At 39.7% G+C, this 18969-nt stretch overlaps 1 protein-coding gene across 3 annotated transcripts in view; it reads right to left on the bottom strand.

Moving 5' to 3' along the window:
* CPLX1 (complexin 1) overlaps positions 1-18969 on the bottom strand; it is a 205961-nt gene that overhangs the window by 134688 nt on the left and 52304 nt on the right. The gene's annotated exons all lie outside the window — the stretch shown is intronic.

Genomic DNA, 18969 nt, shown 5'->3' with positions numbered 1-18969 from the left:
TTCAGTTTTACTAAGAGGAGGGAGAGCTTTCAAATATTAACATTCATAATGTAAAGTGAAATCTAAACCAACAGTACTAAGGTAAAGAACCCGTGAGTGGCCTTCTTATGACTCAGTAAGAGTCAAAGCCTATCGGGATGCCTATTGCTTAGCAGAAAATGTCAGGAATATTTTTCTTCCGAACACATCAAAGATGAGGATACATGTAAAGCTTTTGTTCAAAATGGCTTCTTGAACTGGGAGGGAAAAGCTGGAAAGATTTCACAATCATCCAAATTCTAATAGACAACATGCAGCTGTCCAAGATGCAACCTCTGTTAAAAATAGGGTAAATGTACAGAATAAATGTTGAGAAGGGGAAGCAGAAGCAAGTGCAAGATGGGAGAAAATCATTGCAAAATAATAAAAAAAAGTATCCTTGTCAAAGCTGTGCAGAACAAACTTGTTTTTTATCTGTCTAAAGATATTTTCTCACAGCCAAACCTGTTTTAAAGCGGAACCCATAGCACCAACAAGGCATAATTGAATTCATGAGCAAGTTATTGTTTTATTTGATGTTTTTTGTTATCTCTGTTTTAAACGGTATTGCAAGTACGAGATACATATGTAAATTCCCAATGGCTTGATTTTGCCTTCCTGAAGGGCATGGCTACGGGAGCTTTGATGACTCACTTCAGAGTTAGTAGGTGTTACCCCAATGTGTATTTGAATTTATTTATAGCATTCTGGATGTACAGACTGAAGTGGGGAGGGGAAATAATGTCATTGGTTAAAACTCTACATTTCTCAGAAACTTCTCAGAGACAGCAACTGTTTTGAACTCTGTAGCAACTCAGAGTTTACACTCATATCTCTACCAAATAAAGGCAATTGTGATGCTAAAATTCAACTAGTTTCATATTATGTTACTCTTTTGAATGAAGGAGAAATCAAACTCTTGCAACTGAATTGCCATGAACATGACAAGCTTCCGCAACAGGCTGCTCTGTTCAAAGGTGTGTCCATTTTCTTTTGTGTATAGACTATTCAGTTTATTTTTTATGAAAGAATGTATACTTGCAGATCTTAAATGACAATTGCACCCACCCTTTCCTAGGGTTAGCCCTGCCCCAATGAAACAGTTAAGTTTAAAGCCATGTTAACTGATCTCCCTGCAGCCACTATTCATGAGACAAATATGGACCCATAGAACTCGAACCACATTCTGTCTCATTGGGCAGTCAATTGAAAAATGTTCTGTTCCTGATTCAAAAGTATTATTTCCTGTTTAACTGAAAGTAGTTGTTATACTCCATACACTTCATTTTTGTGGCTGCCACAAACTATGTTGAATTGGTTGAGACTCTGTGAGATATTCATTGAAAAACTATAGCAAAATGTGCTGCAGGATGTCCTACAAAAACAAAGTTTTTGCAGTTTAATAAATTTTCCCCATATTTTCATGATAGAACCAATTAGGAAATAGCATTTATAACCCAGGAACAATTTTCATGTTACATAGTGTTATGTAAGGTCAGAAAAGACACCCAGTTTGAAGTTGAGAACACATCTGTATATCTATATATATAGAAATGTAATGTTTGTTTGTGGGACGCACATAACTCAAAAACCACTGGACGAAATAGCACCAAATTTGGCCACAAGACACCTACTAACCCAAGGAGTGATAATCACTCAAAAAATCACCAAAAAAAACATGGAAAAGAACTTTAAAATCCGAAAATGTAGAAAACTACACAGTGTGTGCATGCAAATTAATGTCATGGCCCCACCCACTCCTGCACAAGGACACAGCAATTGTGAGAGTCACTGCCGACTATCCTCCCTCTTCTGGCCAGAGCAGGAGCTAGGAACGGATGGCACAATGGTGGGTCCAGCGAGGGGGTGGGGAGCATCATTTACCGCCAGGGAAGGAAGGAGAGAAGAAGGAGACAAAGAGGGAGAGAAGGAAAGAAGGAAAGAGAGAAGGAAGGTGAAAGCAAAGAACAAAGGAAGGAAGGAAGGAAGGAAGGAAGGAAGGAAGGAAGGAAGGAAGGAAAAATGAGATAGAGAAGAAAGAAAGGAGAGAAAGAAAAGGGAAAGAATAAGAGAGGGGAAGGAAGGAAAGAGGTTGAGAAGGGAGGAAGAGGAGAAGGAAAGAAAAAAAAGGAAGTAAGGTAGGGAAGAAGGAGAGAAGGAAGGAGGGAAAGAAGGAGAGAAAGAGAGAGGGAAGGTTGGCCACAGCAATGTGTGGCGGGTACAGCTAGTAGCATATATATGTTACACAGTGAACCATACTAGCAATGTTTAGAAAACACAATATCTTGATAAACATAGTTTAGAAGTAAAGATTATCTATTTTCTCCTTAGCAATACATGCACAGTCATAGTGGCACCGAATAGAAAGTATTTAATATATGCAGAATAAAACTCAGCAAATCCTAAAATGTCAACAGTGGCTGTCTTAAATCTGTCAGAAAATTTTTAGACTGAAGCTACATGTCAAAACTGCAGATCTGACTATTAAATGTTCTGAAGTATAACAACTATTTTCAAAGTAATCCTTTTTCCTACAGGTCATAAATTGCCAAGTGTTTTCACCAAATAGCCTGGCACTGTCTGGGTGAAAACTAAGATGGAGGATGAGAAGACATATACAGTGGTGCCATTTCGGTTGGTATCACTCTGTAGAATAACTCATGGTGTCACCTCCATGTATCCCATCCTGTGTCAGACCACACTACAAAACAATAGCTAAAATACCAGAAGCTTCAAGTTACTTTGCCACCTACGTCCTGAAATTGGACATGTGTGCATGTGTATATACAACACATACAAATATATTTGTCCCTGTTTTGGTAGCTAGTTCCTTGCTCCTAATGCTGCCTGGGTACAACTGGCCTGAAAGAGAATGCAGCGAAAGATGAGAGGAAGGAACTTCAAAATGTATGGTTAGTGCAAACAAGCCAATGGATAAGTTTCCAAAGCTCACACAATGTCTATTACAAACACTATCTATTTTGATCCTGCATTCCTGATTGGTTGTCTGTTGTCTAACAATTAAATGAAAACAGATACAACAGGCAATCACTGTGGCATAGAGGATGGAGTACTGAATTTCCAGTTAAACTTGAGGGAGAGGTTAGGATTCCGATTCTCATTTTGGTTATGATCACATGGAGTAGTCAAACTAGGTTTTAAGGGAAATGTGTATCCCCTGAGATTAACATGTTTTCCTTTAGGAAACAGGAAATCTGTCTCCCAGCAATCAGAATTGCAAATGAAGTCCATATTTCCTTCACAAAACAAAGCACATCTACAATCAGGAGAGGAAAAGCATATGCTATGGCATACATCCTTCATTCCCCTTCCCATTCTCACACATACAATTTCACACAGAAGAAACCATTAGGATGACACATATTGCATTTTGTCATACATTGTGGAAAACACAAGCAGCTGTTTCTGAATCCAGAAGTCCTTTTCAGCTCTGTATGGCAGAGATGGTGTGAGAAGCCAGAGAGTGAAACTGTAAGGAAGAGGTTTTTTTCATCAGTTGTTTCAAAAAGAGAGAATGGTTGTTAAATTATCATAGAAACATAGAGTTGGAAGACATCACATGGGCCATCCAATTCTATGCCTACCATGCAGGAAAAGCACCTCCAACAGAGAGCCATACAGCCTCTGTTTAAAAGCATCCAAAGATGAAGCTTCCACCACACTCCAAGGCAGAGAGTCCCACTGCTGAACAGCTCTCATAATCAGGAAGTTGAGTTGCTGTGAGTTTCCCAGCCTGTATGGCCATATTCCAGAAGCATTCTCTCCTGACCCACATCTAAGGCAGGCATCCTCAGAGGTTGTGAGTTCTGTTGGAAACTGGGCAAGTGGGTTTTAGATACCCATGGAATGTCCAGGGTGGGAGAAATTTATTCCTAATGTTCAGGTAGAATCTCCTTTCCTGTAATTTGAACCCATTGCTCTGAGTCCTAGTCTCTGGGACAGCACAAAACAAGTCTATCCCTCTTCATTATGACATTATTTCAAATATGTATCCATAGTGATCACATCTCCTCTCAACCTTCTCTTCTGCAGGAACTGCCCAGTTCTTTAAGACGATCCTCATAGGGCATGTTCTTCAGACCTTCGATCATTTCAGTCATCCTTCTCTGGACACGTTCCAGCTTGTCAATATCCCTCTTGAATTGTGGTGCCCAGAACTGACCACAGGATTCCAAGAGAGTTCTGACCAAAGCAGAATAGACGGACCATGACTTCCCTATTCTTTTGATGTAACCTAAATTCTCCTTGGCTTTTTTAGCTGCTGCATCACATTGTTGACGCATGTTTAACTTGTTGTCCGCTAAAACTTGAAAGATCTTTTTCACATGTACTGTTGTTAAGCCAAGCATCTCCTATTCTGTAATTGTGCATTTCATTTTTTTCTGCCTAAGTATAATATCCTACACTTTAGTGTAACTTTAGTATGTGTGTAATATGTTCACTCCTGGATGTTCCTGTGACCAATCTAGCTGCTGCATTTTGAACAAATTGGAGTTTCCGAACTTGGGACAGATGAAGCCCAATGTAAAGCACATTGCAGAAGTCCAACCTTGAGGTTATGAATGAGTACACTACCATCTTCAGGTCCTTGGATTCTAGAAAAGGATGCAGCCGGTGTATCAGCTGAAGCTAATAGTAAACGCTCTTGACCGTTCCATCTACCTGGGCTGACATTTGGAGAGATGGATCCAGGAGCACTTACAAGCTGTGAACACAGTCTTTCAGGTGAGAGTAACTCTATCCAGAACTAGTTGACATTTCACCACCTCTAGTTTAGGACCCTTAATGGCAAGCACCTCTGTTTTGTCTGGATTCAGTTTCAATTTGTTTTTTCTCATCCAGCCCAATACTTCCTTTAGGCATTTATTCAGAGGAGACATGCCATACTTAGCTAGAGCTGTTTTGGAAGGCATGGAGAAATATATTTGGGTGTCATCAGTGTATTGATAGCACACCACTGCATGCCTCCATATGATCTCTCCCAGTGGTTTCATGTAAATGTTAAAAAGCATTGGACAAAGAATGGCATCTTGTGGGATGCCATATAGACAGCTCCTATTTTGAGGAGCAGCTATCCTCAAGTATTACCATCTGGAACCTGCCTGAGAGGTATGACTGGAATCACTGATGGCAAACATAGTTGAAATGATAGAAATACAGGGTTAGGAGAGAACCTTGAGCTCATCTGATCCAATTCCTTGCAGACTGCAATATCTGTATTGCAGGATACTACATGAATGTCAATGTCAAGTGAGCCTCTGGCCTTTATTTCACTAATTTCAGTAAAAGAAAAACCTATAGCTGCCAAGGAAGACAATGTTCTCTATGGTCAAATAATTCTCCCCATTGGGAATGTTCTTCTAATATGGAATCAAAATATGTTCCCCTACAGTTACTGCCCACAGGCTCTAATCTACAACAGAGAAAAAACACTCCATCTTATACATGGCTGCCTTTCAGATATTTGAGGACAGCTTTCATAGTTGTATCATTTCTAAACTAACCTACCCATACACTTTCAACAATTCCTAATAAGGCTTGGTTTTCATCGCAAGGTAAGAGATAAAACAGTGGCCTCTCTGATTTAGCTTATAGAAATTGACTGATGATCATTGAATACTGTTGTGGGGGACAGTGTCCTTCACTACACCTCAGGACAACAAACCAGCTTAGAGGCTGCAGGAAGTCAGATAGGACCCACAGCTTTCTCCTTTAATACCCAAGAGTTGCCCCTAGCAATTGCTATACACAGCAGGTGCCTCTGGTAGGGCCAACTTAGTTATGTTCCTTTCCATATATGTTCCTTCAGCAACATGTCCTCTCATGTGTGGTCTCCAGATGGTGTTGTGCTGTACCTTCCAGAATTCTTTATCATTGGCATGCCAGAGAGACTTGTATGATTCCATCACTGTTCTATCCTCACCTTAAATGACTCACGATGCAGATTGTAAAGAAAAGTAAAATGTGCAGATTATATGTTTTATCTTCTTTTCAGGGTTGATGCATCAGCATTATTGAAAAAAAATAGCATTTCAATGGTTTATCATAAAGATATTCTCTTTTTTTCCACTTGCATTCAGTGGATGTGATTCATTGCAGATGCAGTTCTCTTCAGGAATATAAACATTGGCACCCCAGATCTTTACACATCAGATCTTCTTTGCTCTGTAAACAATTTCTTGCTGTTGCCACAGAACTCGCTTTTCCTCTCTCTACCTTTTTGCACCATTGAGAGTGGAACATCTGCCGCACAGACTTCTTCCTTTTGTGATGCACAGAGCAGAACAGCTCTCGCTGTCACAAACAGAAGGCAATAATTCTTCATCTTTTCCTCTGATGAGTGAGGAAATTAAGGAACATATCAGATCATTGGGCTTAGCCGAACAGAGCTTCTGGTGCTCCCTTTGAGATGCAAATTTGGACAGGTTACTCAATGGTTGTGCCTTAGTCTTGTCATCTTTCATTTCCTTCAGCATGGAGGCCATGTGATGCCCCCTCTCAAAGCAGCCTCTGAGGGACCTTCCACACAGCTCTATATTCCAGAATATCAAGGCAGAAAATCCTACAATATCTGCTTTGAACTGAGTTATCTGAGTCCACACTCCGATAATGTGGAATTTCCTGCCTTGATATTCTGGGATATAGGCCTGTGTGGAAGGGCCCTGAGTTTCCCATCTTCTTTCTCATTTGGTCCCAAACCAACTTCAACATCTTTCAGAAATTTGCAGGTTCTCCATCATCCTACAGCCTCATGTATATATGATGCACAGGGCAACACAGAAATAAAACCAAGGTTAACAATTTCAATAGATTTAAAATTAAACACAGTAAGAGATAATTTAGACAGAGTGAAAACATATTCAGCACCCCTATCTCCTCAATTGTAAGATGTCACCAATTGTAAGGCACGCCCTAATTTAAGTACCAACAACAATAAAAATCCATAGATATATTATTGGGGATATAATTCTTTTCTAACTTTGTTCTTGAAGAAAATAGCAACTGTATTTTTGGAAAATGGAAATCTCCATAATGTTTTGGAGATTTTATGATCTTTGGAAATGCATGACCTTGTTAGAAGTCATAAACTTTTGAAAAATGATGCCATAATCTTTTAAGGAAATGGCATTCATGCAAGGCAATTCTCAGCTGTTAAACTAATATACCTAGTTATTTCTTTGAACTGTTAGGGACAAAGATATGCCAATGCACAAAAACATATATATGTATATACATAACAGAGTTTCAGAAGTGTTCTTTTAGTTACCCCAAAACATCTACTCTCCCTTAAAATATATTTGCCTCTAAATCATGCTCTCAAGAAACAAAAATAAACATTCTTTAAAAGTAACATAGTTGGTTTACTCACATACTTCATGTATTCAGCATGCAGGTACTTTGCATACAGTTAGGATTTGAAGTAGTTTCTCTGTGTAGGTAACACAGGGCAACTTTCTCACAATCAACAGTCCATAATCTAAAGCATCTCTCTTATTTGAGAGTCTAACAGAGTCCCTGTAATCTTTTTCAACCAACTTCTAAAAAACATACATCTGTTTCTACTGAAGTCTCTAAGACAGTGGTTCCCTACCTTTTTTGACCAGGGACCACTCTCCAACATTAGGACCAAAAGGTTTACAAATCAGTTTTTGCTCAACTTTAGATTTGGTTTGGTTATTTGGTTTGCTGATTCAGAAAATTGCATTAGATAGACCACATCAGCTCTAGTTTCTGATACAGAACATATGCCATCTAGTAGTCGCCATCTGCTCATCCACAGAAAACCATATTTAATAAGCCTTGGTACTATAAGATGATTTCGCAAGACCAGTCGCTCTTGGCCGGAGGTTTAGCACAGCTGGTAAATCATCAGCAATTATAATTATATACATAAGAAATAACTAGTGGAGGCTTGAAGAAGGTCGCTACACAAAATTTTCAGATAATGCTGCAAATAATAACCATGGGTGAATTTTATGCAGACTAGTCCCAAAATGCAAAGGTTTTAATGAGTGCAGCACTCTCCTATTCAGATTTGGAAGGAATAGTTCCAATTAATCCTATCCCATATTACAATTTCAGGTGTTTTTAAAGTACCTCAGTTTCTCTCTACTCCTCTCTCTTTCTCCCTATGTCCTGAGTTCATTTCAGCTACTGCAAGCTAAGTCCAGTGTAGTTTGCCCTGGAACTTCAGCAGGTCATACTTCAGTTACAGGAATAGATTGTTCTCATATCTCATTTTCATTGCAATAAATCATATCAGACTAGAACAAATGTGTTGAATAGGTTTGACCCCAAGGTTTCTCATTTCCTTTGGGATTTGCCTTGTCAAGAATCTCAGACCTCATAGCCTATGATATCATATGTAGGCAAATATTTGTATAAAACCATGGCACTTTTATGCATCTTCTAAATATGAAGATTTTGTTTGTGTCAGGACCATTGCACGTAACCATATCCCAATCTGAGCTCCATTTGGCATCTTTAGAAGGAAAAAACAGAGCTTGGAAAAGTCACTTCTTTCCCAAGCTGGAAGCATACCCATATTGGCTGAAGTATTGTGGTAATTATTTTCAAAGAAAGTAACTAAGCTCTGAGAGAAAATAATCTGTTTACTTTGCTTTGTTTTCAGAATAAGGTTGGAGACTGACTGACACCTCCCATTCCTCACCTTGTTTCTCTGAGACAGCCATTGCAATATTCATCTATTCTGTCTGACCTCCTTCAGTACGGTTTCTCTGCGAATTGGCATTTTTTTTATTTATTTTGGAGACTGGGTCACTGGTTGTTATTCAGCCAGATGGTAATTTTAGCTGTGTGGATTTCTCCACTTCGGGAGGCATCAACTTGATGTTGGTTTGCTGTGGTTTTGAAAAAACATCATTCACTCTTCATTCTCTTTTATACTCTCACAGCTGTCTGTCTATCATACTTAAGGAGATATTGCGGTTCCAACATACTCCCTTCTCTACCGCCTCTGCCACCTACTCACCTTCAGATGTGATGAAATATTCTTTTGTATTGCTATTGCCTATTCATGCAAACCGGAGAACTTCAAAGAGGAAGAGTGAGGGAAAATCTCCTCTCTAGCCCTCCTCCCAAGCTTTTTAATTTGTTTTCTTTTCTGTTACATTAGCTCCCCATTGCAATTCCAGTCATTTTGAAGGATAAGCACATCTGTTTCCTTAATCCCTCAATGGAGATGAATTTTCAACATTTTCACATTTTGGTGGGTTTTTTAAAAAAAAAAGTTGATGTAACAAAATAAGGAGAAGAAAGTATACTTTTTAAAGACTAGAACTTGCAGACTACCACAGCCAGATTCAATAATTGAAACTAATATTTCTAAAAGATCTCAATTGGCCGTTCTTTTAAGAGAACTAGTAACATATATTCTAAGGTCTTCCAAATGCAGATGAGAAGCTGGAACAAATATAAAATGTGATAAGCACATTAGGAAAAACTTCAGTTCTCTGGGCATCTTAGGATGCATTGTCACTGTAGAATTAACACAGTTTAACACCACTATAACTTTAACTGCCATGGCCCAGTGCTATCACCAAACTACAACTACAATGATTCCATAGCATTAAGCTATGGCAGTTAAAGTGGTGTCGAGCTGCATCAATTCTATAGTATCAATGCACTGTTGTTGTTTATTCGTTCAGTCACTTCTGACTCTTCATGACCTCATGGACTAGCCCACACCAGAGCTTCCTGTCAGCTGTCACCACCCCCAGCTCCTTCAAGGTCAATCCAGTCACTTCAAGGATACCATCCATCCATCTTGCCCTTGGCCAGCCCCTCTTCCTTTTTCCTTCCATTTTCCCTAGCATCATTGTCTTCTCTAAGCTTTCCTTTCTTCTCATGATGTGGCCAAAGTACTTCATTTTTCCCTCTAATATTCTTCCCTCTAATGAGCAGTTGGGCTTTATTTCCTGGAGTATAGACTGGTTGGATCTTCTTGCGCTCCAAGGCACTCTCAGAATATTCCTTCAACACCACAGTTCAAAAGCATCTATCTTCCTTCACTCAGTCTTCCTTATGGTCCAGCTCTCACATCCATAAGTTACCATGGGAAATACCATTGCTTTAACTATGTGGATCTTCATTGCCAGTGTGATGACTCTACTCTTCACTATTTTATCAAGATTGGCCATTGCTCTCCTCTCAAGAAGTAAACATCTTCTGCTTTCCTGGTTGCAGTCTGCAGTCTGATGTGGGTCTAGCCAAGGCCAGATCCTTAACCTTTCTTTGAACTAAAACTTAACCTCAAGAGCAATCCAATGTTATGGGTTGATGATCCTGGCCAGCCATTTACAGGAAGGCAAACCTAGGGCACTTCTCCCCCCACAAGTCCCAGGACTCTATAAGACAGTGGTTCTCAACCTGTGGGTTCTCAGATGTTTTGGCCTTCAACTTCTAGAAATCCTAAAAGCTGGTATTTCTGGGAATTGTAGGACAAAACACCTGGGGACCCACAGTTTGAGAACGACTTTTTTGTCGTGTCAGGAGCTACTTGAGAAACTGCAAGTCGCTTCTGGTGAGAGAGAATTGGCTGTCTGCAAGGACGTTGTGTAGGGAACGGCCGAATGATTTTGATGTTTTTATCGTCCTTGTGGGAGGCTTCTCTCATGTCCCCGCATGAGGAGCTGGAGCTGATAGAGGGAGCTCATCCGCCTCTCCCCAGATTCGAACCTGCAACCTGTCGGTCTTCAGTCCTGGCGGCACAGGGGTTTAACCCACCACGCCGCCAGGGGCCCCTTTGAGAACCACTGCTATAAGAGAAAGCAAACCCCAGGTTAGTCCCAAGGACAAGCCCTTTCACAATCTCCCAGGTCCCAAGACTGAAGGAGGCACCAAAGCCTTAACCAAAAGAGAACCAAGGTGTACCATACAACAAATTATTATATTCTTCCCCTGATGCCTACTGGTGATAACCTATTTATGAACACCAACCACAGCCAACTACCAAAGCCCCACAGGTAAAATGAGGGTTAGATGCAAAAGGGAGAAAAATCCTACTTGACCCAAAAGTGACTTGCAAAGCTCACACTGCACTGAGGGCAAGAGGTTGGCTTGCAAGGAGAAGCAGCAAAGGGGGTTGTGTGGGGGAGAACTAACTTTAAATAGCCCATAGATCTGCCCCAGCACATGCACCAAGCTCAATTTAACCTTGTCTCTATTCATAGAGTCCAACAAAGTGACTCCTTACCTGCAGTGTCATTCACCATGCGGTCTCAGGTATATAAATATACACATGTATTTGGCACTCCTTGAAAAAAAGTCATTTAAATTACGTTCAGGTTTGCTTGCTGATGTCACCAGGTAGTCATATCTAACTAGCCATATATCTGTTGAATAAAAATCAACCCTGTAGCACTAATAAAAGACATGTCCAGTAAAATGACAAGCATTACTGGTGCAGCAAACCACTTCCATTTCATTCAGGCTGTGGAGACCCACTGATCTGCATATAGCGGAGAGAGACTCAACATAAGGAAGGACAGATATAGTTCAGCACACAGGCAATAAATCTGAGATCAGTGTGTGTTTAGCATTCAATTGATATTTGCTTTCCTCAGAAAGTAAAATTGTTTATCTAGCCACTGTCACTCGACACAACGATATGAATTGGTTTGTTCCATCTGACATCAATCAGGGAGGCAGGGAGACATTGTTATAAACCGAGGAAAGGACTCCCTGCCATTTCTGCAGGGAAAACAAGAACAATTCTTTCCAAAACACGTTTTGCATGGCTCACTAATTTAGATAACAGTTGAGACTGATCTTGAAAGCTAAGCAGGGTCAGACCTGGCTAGTATTTGGATGGAAGACTGCCAATGAATACCAGGTGCAGTAGGCTATTTTGCAGAAGAAGAACTGGCAAAATCACCTCTAAGTATTTCTTGCCTAAGAAAACTCTTAAAGAAAGACAGTATGCCTTTATCCATGCCTACCTGCCTGTCATCACCTGTTGCCCTTCACAAGTTACCAGCAAAACCAGCAGGAGAGCCTCTTCTGCATCACTGCCTCATCTTTAAACATGGAACTTTGCTATGTATTAGATATAAAGGGGGGAACCATTTTTATTCACCCTTCTACTTAAAATAATGTATACTAGATTTTTTCAGAAGAAGGAACAGGCAAAACGACCTGTGCATATTCCTTGTATAAGAAAAACCTATAATATTCACAATTTCACCATACATCAATAGCAGACCTGAAGGCACATACATGCCCAGTATATACAGAAATTGGCTTTTTAGTTTGTTTATTACTTTTCCTATGGCTCAGATGACAGGACTCAGTACACAGTGCTCTGAAAGGGTTCAATGACTGCTGGAAGTGGAGACATCTTTAAGTTGAACTATACCCCCCCCCCCCTCCCATGGAGCTAGCCAGGAATGATGGGGCTTAATACAGAGCAGCCATCTCCTTCAGAGGTCTTGTGTTTTTGGTCAAGTGCAATTCCAGTCTGAAGAGTCTTATCTCAGGGAAAAAGATAAGAGGTGGTTTATGATTAACAAAGAGGGAAGGATTAATTTGTTTGCATTTTAGTGCCAGCACATGTAATTGAGGAGCTTTGGAAGCTGTTTTATAGCGTGAACCTGCTATTCCCCTGCGGTAATGCCATCATTAATAGTGGATATATACCAGGTGGAGCACTTTCGAAATTGTGCTTCTTTTCAATCATACAATTGTGACAATTTGGCAATTAGTGGTCCCACAATCATACTTCGACAAATCCACGTAAACCCCATCTTTCCACACTTCCGCTGCTTAGTTTAAAAAAAATAGAGCAATTTCACAATTTCAGCTTTGAAAAACTGGGGAGATGTAAACATAACTACAAATCATAAAATGAAAGGGAATCGGACAATTTAGGAATAGCGAGGGGAAGGGGGAAGAGGAGAAGAATCCCTCTCCCCGATATCACTTTACTTCTAGTGCAGAAGTGGAAGGAACATTGCAGAAACATTGCAGGGTGGTAAGCTTTTGTCAGGTTATTTCCATCAATAGCAAGGGATGGGATAATTCCAGGGAGGAGGCAGACTGGTAAAGGGTGGATGGGCATAGCATCACACAGCTATAATAACAATTTGCCTGCTTCATGAGATAAAGTTCAAAATCCGGTCCTTGGTCCATATAGGACACTGTTGTTAACTCTGACTACTCAGTATTTCTGGCAGGGGTTTTTTTCCCCCAAGCCCAACCTAAATAACCTTTGTATTTCATAGCAGTTCACCATCCAGCTCCTAAACTAATTCAACTTGCACTATTTTAAATGTGTAACTTATGTTTTAATGTTTTACTTAGTATGTAACTGTTGTTTTATCTGCTGTAAGCCACCCTGAGTCCCCCTTTGGGGGTAGAGAAGGGTGGGGTACAAATATTTGAAACAAACAAACAAACAAACCTATTGGTGGCTTGATTCCAAAAATAGATGTGTGTATATGTGTGCACAATGTATTATGGTTGCCCTCACTGTAGCAGTGTGAAAACAAAAATGCATATCTGCTTTAACATTTACGTTTCTCAAATTTTGCAGTTCAACACTCCAACCAAAAGGTACACAGGAAAGTTAAAGTATATAAAGGAAGTACATATGCAAAAAAAAGCCCATGCATTAATGCATATAACATATCACAAATGGCATAATGTTAGAAAAAATGGCTTGCAAAAATTTGTATAGGCGGTATAATTGCATTTAAATATACTGTATTTTTTTCAATTTTAAGACATATAAAAACATTTCTAAAAATGGGGTGCATCTTGGAATCACAGGTATATCTTAAATATTTTTGTTGGTGATGGTTGTGTTGGAATTAAGGTGCATCTTACATCTGATGGTGCCTTAAAATTGAATAAATAATGTATTAGAAGAAATGTGTTTTCCAATGTTTGATGTTCCCATGCAGATTTTAAAATCTCAAACCAATGCCAAAACAGGATAAAACAAACTAAAGCCTGGAAAACTAAGTAACAGATGAAAACCAGACTTGACAGGTTCATCCATTCCTAACTATTATCTGTCAGCTTCAGCATCTATCTACAGCAGGGTTGGCAAAAGGGTAGTTTCAGAGTTATTTATTAGTTTATCTGTGATTTCCAGTGGTTCAGTAAGATAGCCTGGGGACAATTTGTCAATGTTTTCCCCAAATCTAACAGTGGCAAGCACCCACTGTCCTCCATATTCACCAGGGTTAGGGACACAAGGCCACTGTAAACCATAGGAATTGTATAGGTCCTCCAGCACAAAATCTGCTGGAAGCTGATCAGATTAGCACTGGAGGTCTTTGAGTTTTTCATCCATAAATAAGCAAATCTACAAAGCCAATCTCACAAATATGGGCAGCTGACTATATAAATTCTAAACTAGGTTACAATGAAAGAACATTGGAGAGATGGTAGGCTTTTTTGAGAGAGAAAACACGCAAAATTGTTTCTAGTATAGATTATAGATCCTAAGTGTGGACTCAAAAGTAATGACACTGCTCCTTAACTCTTGATTTTCATTTATTTATTTTTAGTACACTCTTCTCCCAACCTGTGCTCACAGAATATATTAAAAACAAAGCTTTTGTGTGCCTGCTGGGGTACAAATATTTGCCTATTGCCATCATGGAAGATAAAGATTGCCATAGTTTTCTTCCTGCTGTGTGAGAGAACAAAGATTTTACATTTCAATGTGCAAGGAAATGAATATAAATGAATATTTTTCCATTCCTGTTGCCTATTGGAATAATTCCTTCAGTGGACCTCAGGATTCTTAGGGAAAAATAGACATACTTCAAAAAGGGACAGCTGGGCCAAAACTAACAAAATTAATTTCATCAGGGAGTAATGTACCGTAATGGTACTATTCTTTAGCAATAAAAATGAAATGCACAGATATAGGATAGGTATCCTCTGGCTAGAAAATAGTTGAAAAAAGTAGATCACAAGCTAAGAAAGCCAATGCAATTCTAGCAACCTCTTCACATGGCCCAGCTGGGCCGTTCTGTTTCACCAACTTTTGCAAGCAAAAAGGAAGGTGCGCAGGGCAACTGCGCACCTTCCTTCCTTCCCTCAGCAGACATGGAGACTAGAAAAATGTGCATTGGCACCCTTTCCCACCCCATCACATGGCAGAAAGAGTGACATGACATGGCAACGCATGTGTCCCAATGCCCTTTCTGCCATCACATGACCTTTTGGGGCAAAAAGGTAGCACCTTTGGGATATCTGCATGACGCTTTTCTCCCCGTAGTAGAAGAAAGTGGGTGGGGCCTGCTGTGCGTCATTTGATGGTGGTACCATCAAAGGACCTCCAAAGCCACACATGAAGGTGGAAAAAAAACGGGTCTTTTTAGCCCTGTGTGAAGGGGTCCTAGGTGACATCAATTGGAGTATCGAGATCAAGGGACGTCATAATCCCACTCTATCCTGCTTTGGTCAGATTACATCTGGAATACTGTGTCCAGTTCTGGGCACTTTGATTCAAGAAGGATATTGACAAAACAGAACATGCGTCTAGAGAAGGGCAACCAAAATGATCAAAGGTTTGAAGGCCAAACCATATGGAGAATGACTTAGGGAGCTGGATATTCTTAGGTTGGAGAAAAGAAAGCTGGAAAGAGACTTGAGAGTCATATTTCAATATTTGAATGGTTGCCACATTGAAAAGGGATCAAGTTTGTTTTCCACTGGTTCAGAGACTAGGACACAGAACGGTGGACTCAAATTACAGGGAAAGAAAGATTCTACCTAAATATTATGTGCCTTTCCAGAATAGGAACTCCAGCAATATGTCCCAGTAGCACTTTATCAGAGATTTAAGATTCTGCACATTGCACTTACCCTAAAATACTACATTTCACCTGTCATACTCAGCACTTTTTAATCTGTACTCATTGCATTTGGCCTGGCCCTAGTTTTACTGTGTTATGGTGTATTGTTTGTACTGTTTACTGTTATTGCTTAGCGTATTGATTTGCTTTATAATGCTGTGTGTATTGTTGTGCTGTTGTTTTTATTGAGGCCTTGGCCTTTGTAAGCCGCATCGAGTCCTTTGGGAGATGTTAGCAGGGTACAAATAAAGTTAATAATAATAATAATAATAATAATAATAATAATAGAACTTCCTGGTGAAAAGAGCTGTTCCGCAGTGAAATACTCCACCTCAGAGTCTCTTTGTCTGAAGGTTGTTTTTTTTTTTTTTTTGGAAAGTCTGGATGAATATCTGTCAGGGGAACTTTGATTATCTGTTCCTCTATAGCAGGGGTTGGACTGGATGGCCCTTGTGGTCTCTTCCAATTTTATGGTTCTATGATTCTACGAAACATTCCCTAGCTGGGAATCTGAAATTGACCTACCTATCCTCCAGTATGGAGATACTATTCCCAGTCCATCTGCCAGGTATTATGTTTATTTTTACCTAATTGCATGTATCTGAGGTATTCTGAGCACTACAGAATGCAAAATATAAGTGCTGACTTCCTATTTTGCTGTCTAGATCCCCTACTTGTTATCTTCAAATACTTGCTCAAGAAATCTCCTAGTACTTTTAAAATATATAACACTACTGAATATAATCAGTCCCCAACAAGCTACGTATTATTTCTTCATCGGCTGTTTGCTAATTAGCACCAGCAGGGACTGAAATCCATGGTCCTTTGACTTCTATACTGACTGTCGTGCCAGAACTCTGCTCAGCAGTTTTCATGTAACTGAAGTTTCTGGTTCAGTGAGTTTTTTGTTTGGACTCGTCCCAACACAAAAGGGGGGGGGGGTAGATTTAAGATGTATGGTTTTTTCTCTTTATGAATCTGTTTGTTTTTTTTTACCACACGACAGAATTTTTTCCCCATGCCGACTTTCCGTCCTCAGGAGATGTACTTATTAAAAGCGACCCATAATCTGAAGATTTCGCTCTCTTACCATCCACACCCACAGTTGGAGATCATATAGTGAATTGTACTTAACGTGATCTCTCCACATTGGCTATGTTGTCTAGGATTAATGGGAGTTTCATTCCAACAGCATGTAAAAACCCACAGTGTTATCCAGCCCTGTCATTATCATCATCCTGCCTTTGTCCCAATATCAGGACTCAAGGCAGCTTACAATTTTAAAACACGCTGCAGAAAAAAAATCCTCCCCAAAAATGAACATTAAAATGAAAACAAACAATTGAAAAATTTAAATGATTTCAAACTAGACTTTAAAAGATCATATACCATCAAAAGGTAAAAGGAATCCAAACAGTTCAATCAAAAACAAAACAGCACCCTCAGCCCATTCTTTAATGACTTTTCATTTTAGTAGTGTAACAGGATAAAAAGGTCTTGGCTGGGTGACAGAAAGACAGCGGGGAAGATGCCATTCTGACTTTCCTGGGAAGGGAGTTCCACACCCCAACCCAGTGGTGTCCCTAGAGTTGGTGATACCCAGTGCAATAACCCATGGTGTTACCTCCATGGACCTCTTTCCATATTAGAACATGCCACAATATTGCAGCTAAAATACTAGAACACTTGATAAAATCGGTGGTTATAAGAAACAATCACCAGTGAAAACAACAGTGTATGGTTGTATTACATGCAGACAATGCCACATCCTTCAAAGCATCCTTGACTAATTATGATAGCTCTGAGCAGAGTGCATGCACATTAGAAGGTTCAAATCAAGACTGAGTTTTAGGATTGTTGATATATTGATACAGTACACATAAACTAAAGTTGGACTTACAAAACCATTTTTGTGGTTATACTTAATTATAGGGAAACACTCCAGAAAAGGTTGTAGCCAATCATTTTGGTATCACCTCCTTTGATGGTGTCACCCAGTGCAATTTACACCAGTCTACACAACCCTAGTGATGTTATTATACTAACCACGCTTGTGACAGTGCATCCTAAACTGTTCAAGCCCAATTTACTTATCTGACCGCATCACCTCTTATCAACCTGACTGATCATGAAGATCTTCCAGAGAGACCCTTCTCTCATTGCCGCCGCCATCGCAAATATGGTTGTTGGCAAGAAGAGAGAGGGCCTTCTCAGTAGCCGCCCTGGCCCTTTGGAACTCCCTCCCCATTGAGATTAAAATTGCCCCTTCGCTGTTACCTTTCAAGAACTAGTTGAAGACCTACCTATTCAAACAAGCTTTTGATGAATGAATTCAATTGCTAATGACAGCAAGGTCAATTTGCACTGAGCTTAGCAAAATATACTATTTAATTTATGCGTCTCCATGATAATTGTAATTGGTTTTAAGTGTTTTTAAAGCTTAATGTTTATTTATATCTTACTAGCCATCCCCTGCCATGCGTTGCTGTGGCCCAGTTTGGTGATCTGGAAAATAAAGTAATGGTTTCTAATATATGTAATTCCTTTATGCTAGTGGGTAAACAGTATTCCTTGTTGTTTCTATGTCAGTGTTGATGTGGAGATTGTCTGGTTTGCCCACTCTGGAACATGCAACATATAATTGTCCTTCTTTAAGGATCCCTTTCAAATCTATGATACTATATCTGTGTGTGTGTGAATCATATCTATCTATATCTATATCTATCAATCTATCTATATCTATGGCTGGATGGCTCTTTGTCAGGAGGACTTTGATTACGTTTTCTTGCCCTGAAGAAGGGAGTTTGATTGGATGGCCTTAAAGTATTTTCTGTTGGTCATAGGGGTACTGTGTGGGAAGTTTGCTCCAATTTTGTTGTTCGTGGGGTTCAGAATGCTCTTTGGTGGTAGGTGAATTGTGAATCCCAGTGACTACAACTCCCAAATATCAAGGTTTATTTTCCCCCAAACTCCATCTGTGTTCATATTTGGGCGTATTGAGTGCTTGTGCCAAGTTTGGTCCAGATCCATCATTATTTGAGGCCACAGTGGATATAGGTGAACTACAACTCTCAAACTCAAGGTCAATGCCCACCAA

The sequence above is a fragment of the Anolis sagrei genome, chromosome 2, assembly GCF_037176765.1.
Source record: "Anolis sagrei isolate rAnoSag1 chromosome 2, rAnoSag1.mat, whole genome shotgun sequence".
Lineage (NCBI taxonomy): Eukaryota > Metazoa > Chordata > Lepidosauria > Squamata > Dactyloidae > Anolis > Anolis sagrei.
The sequence above is the reverse complement of the archived record's forward strand: the minus strand, read 5'-3'. Positions and strand labels throughout refer to the sequence as shown.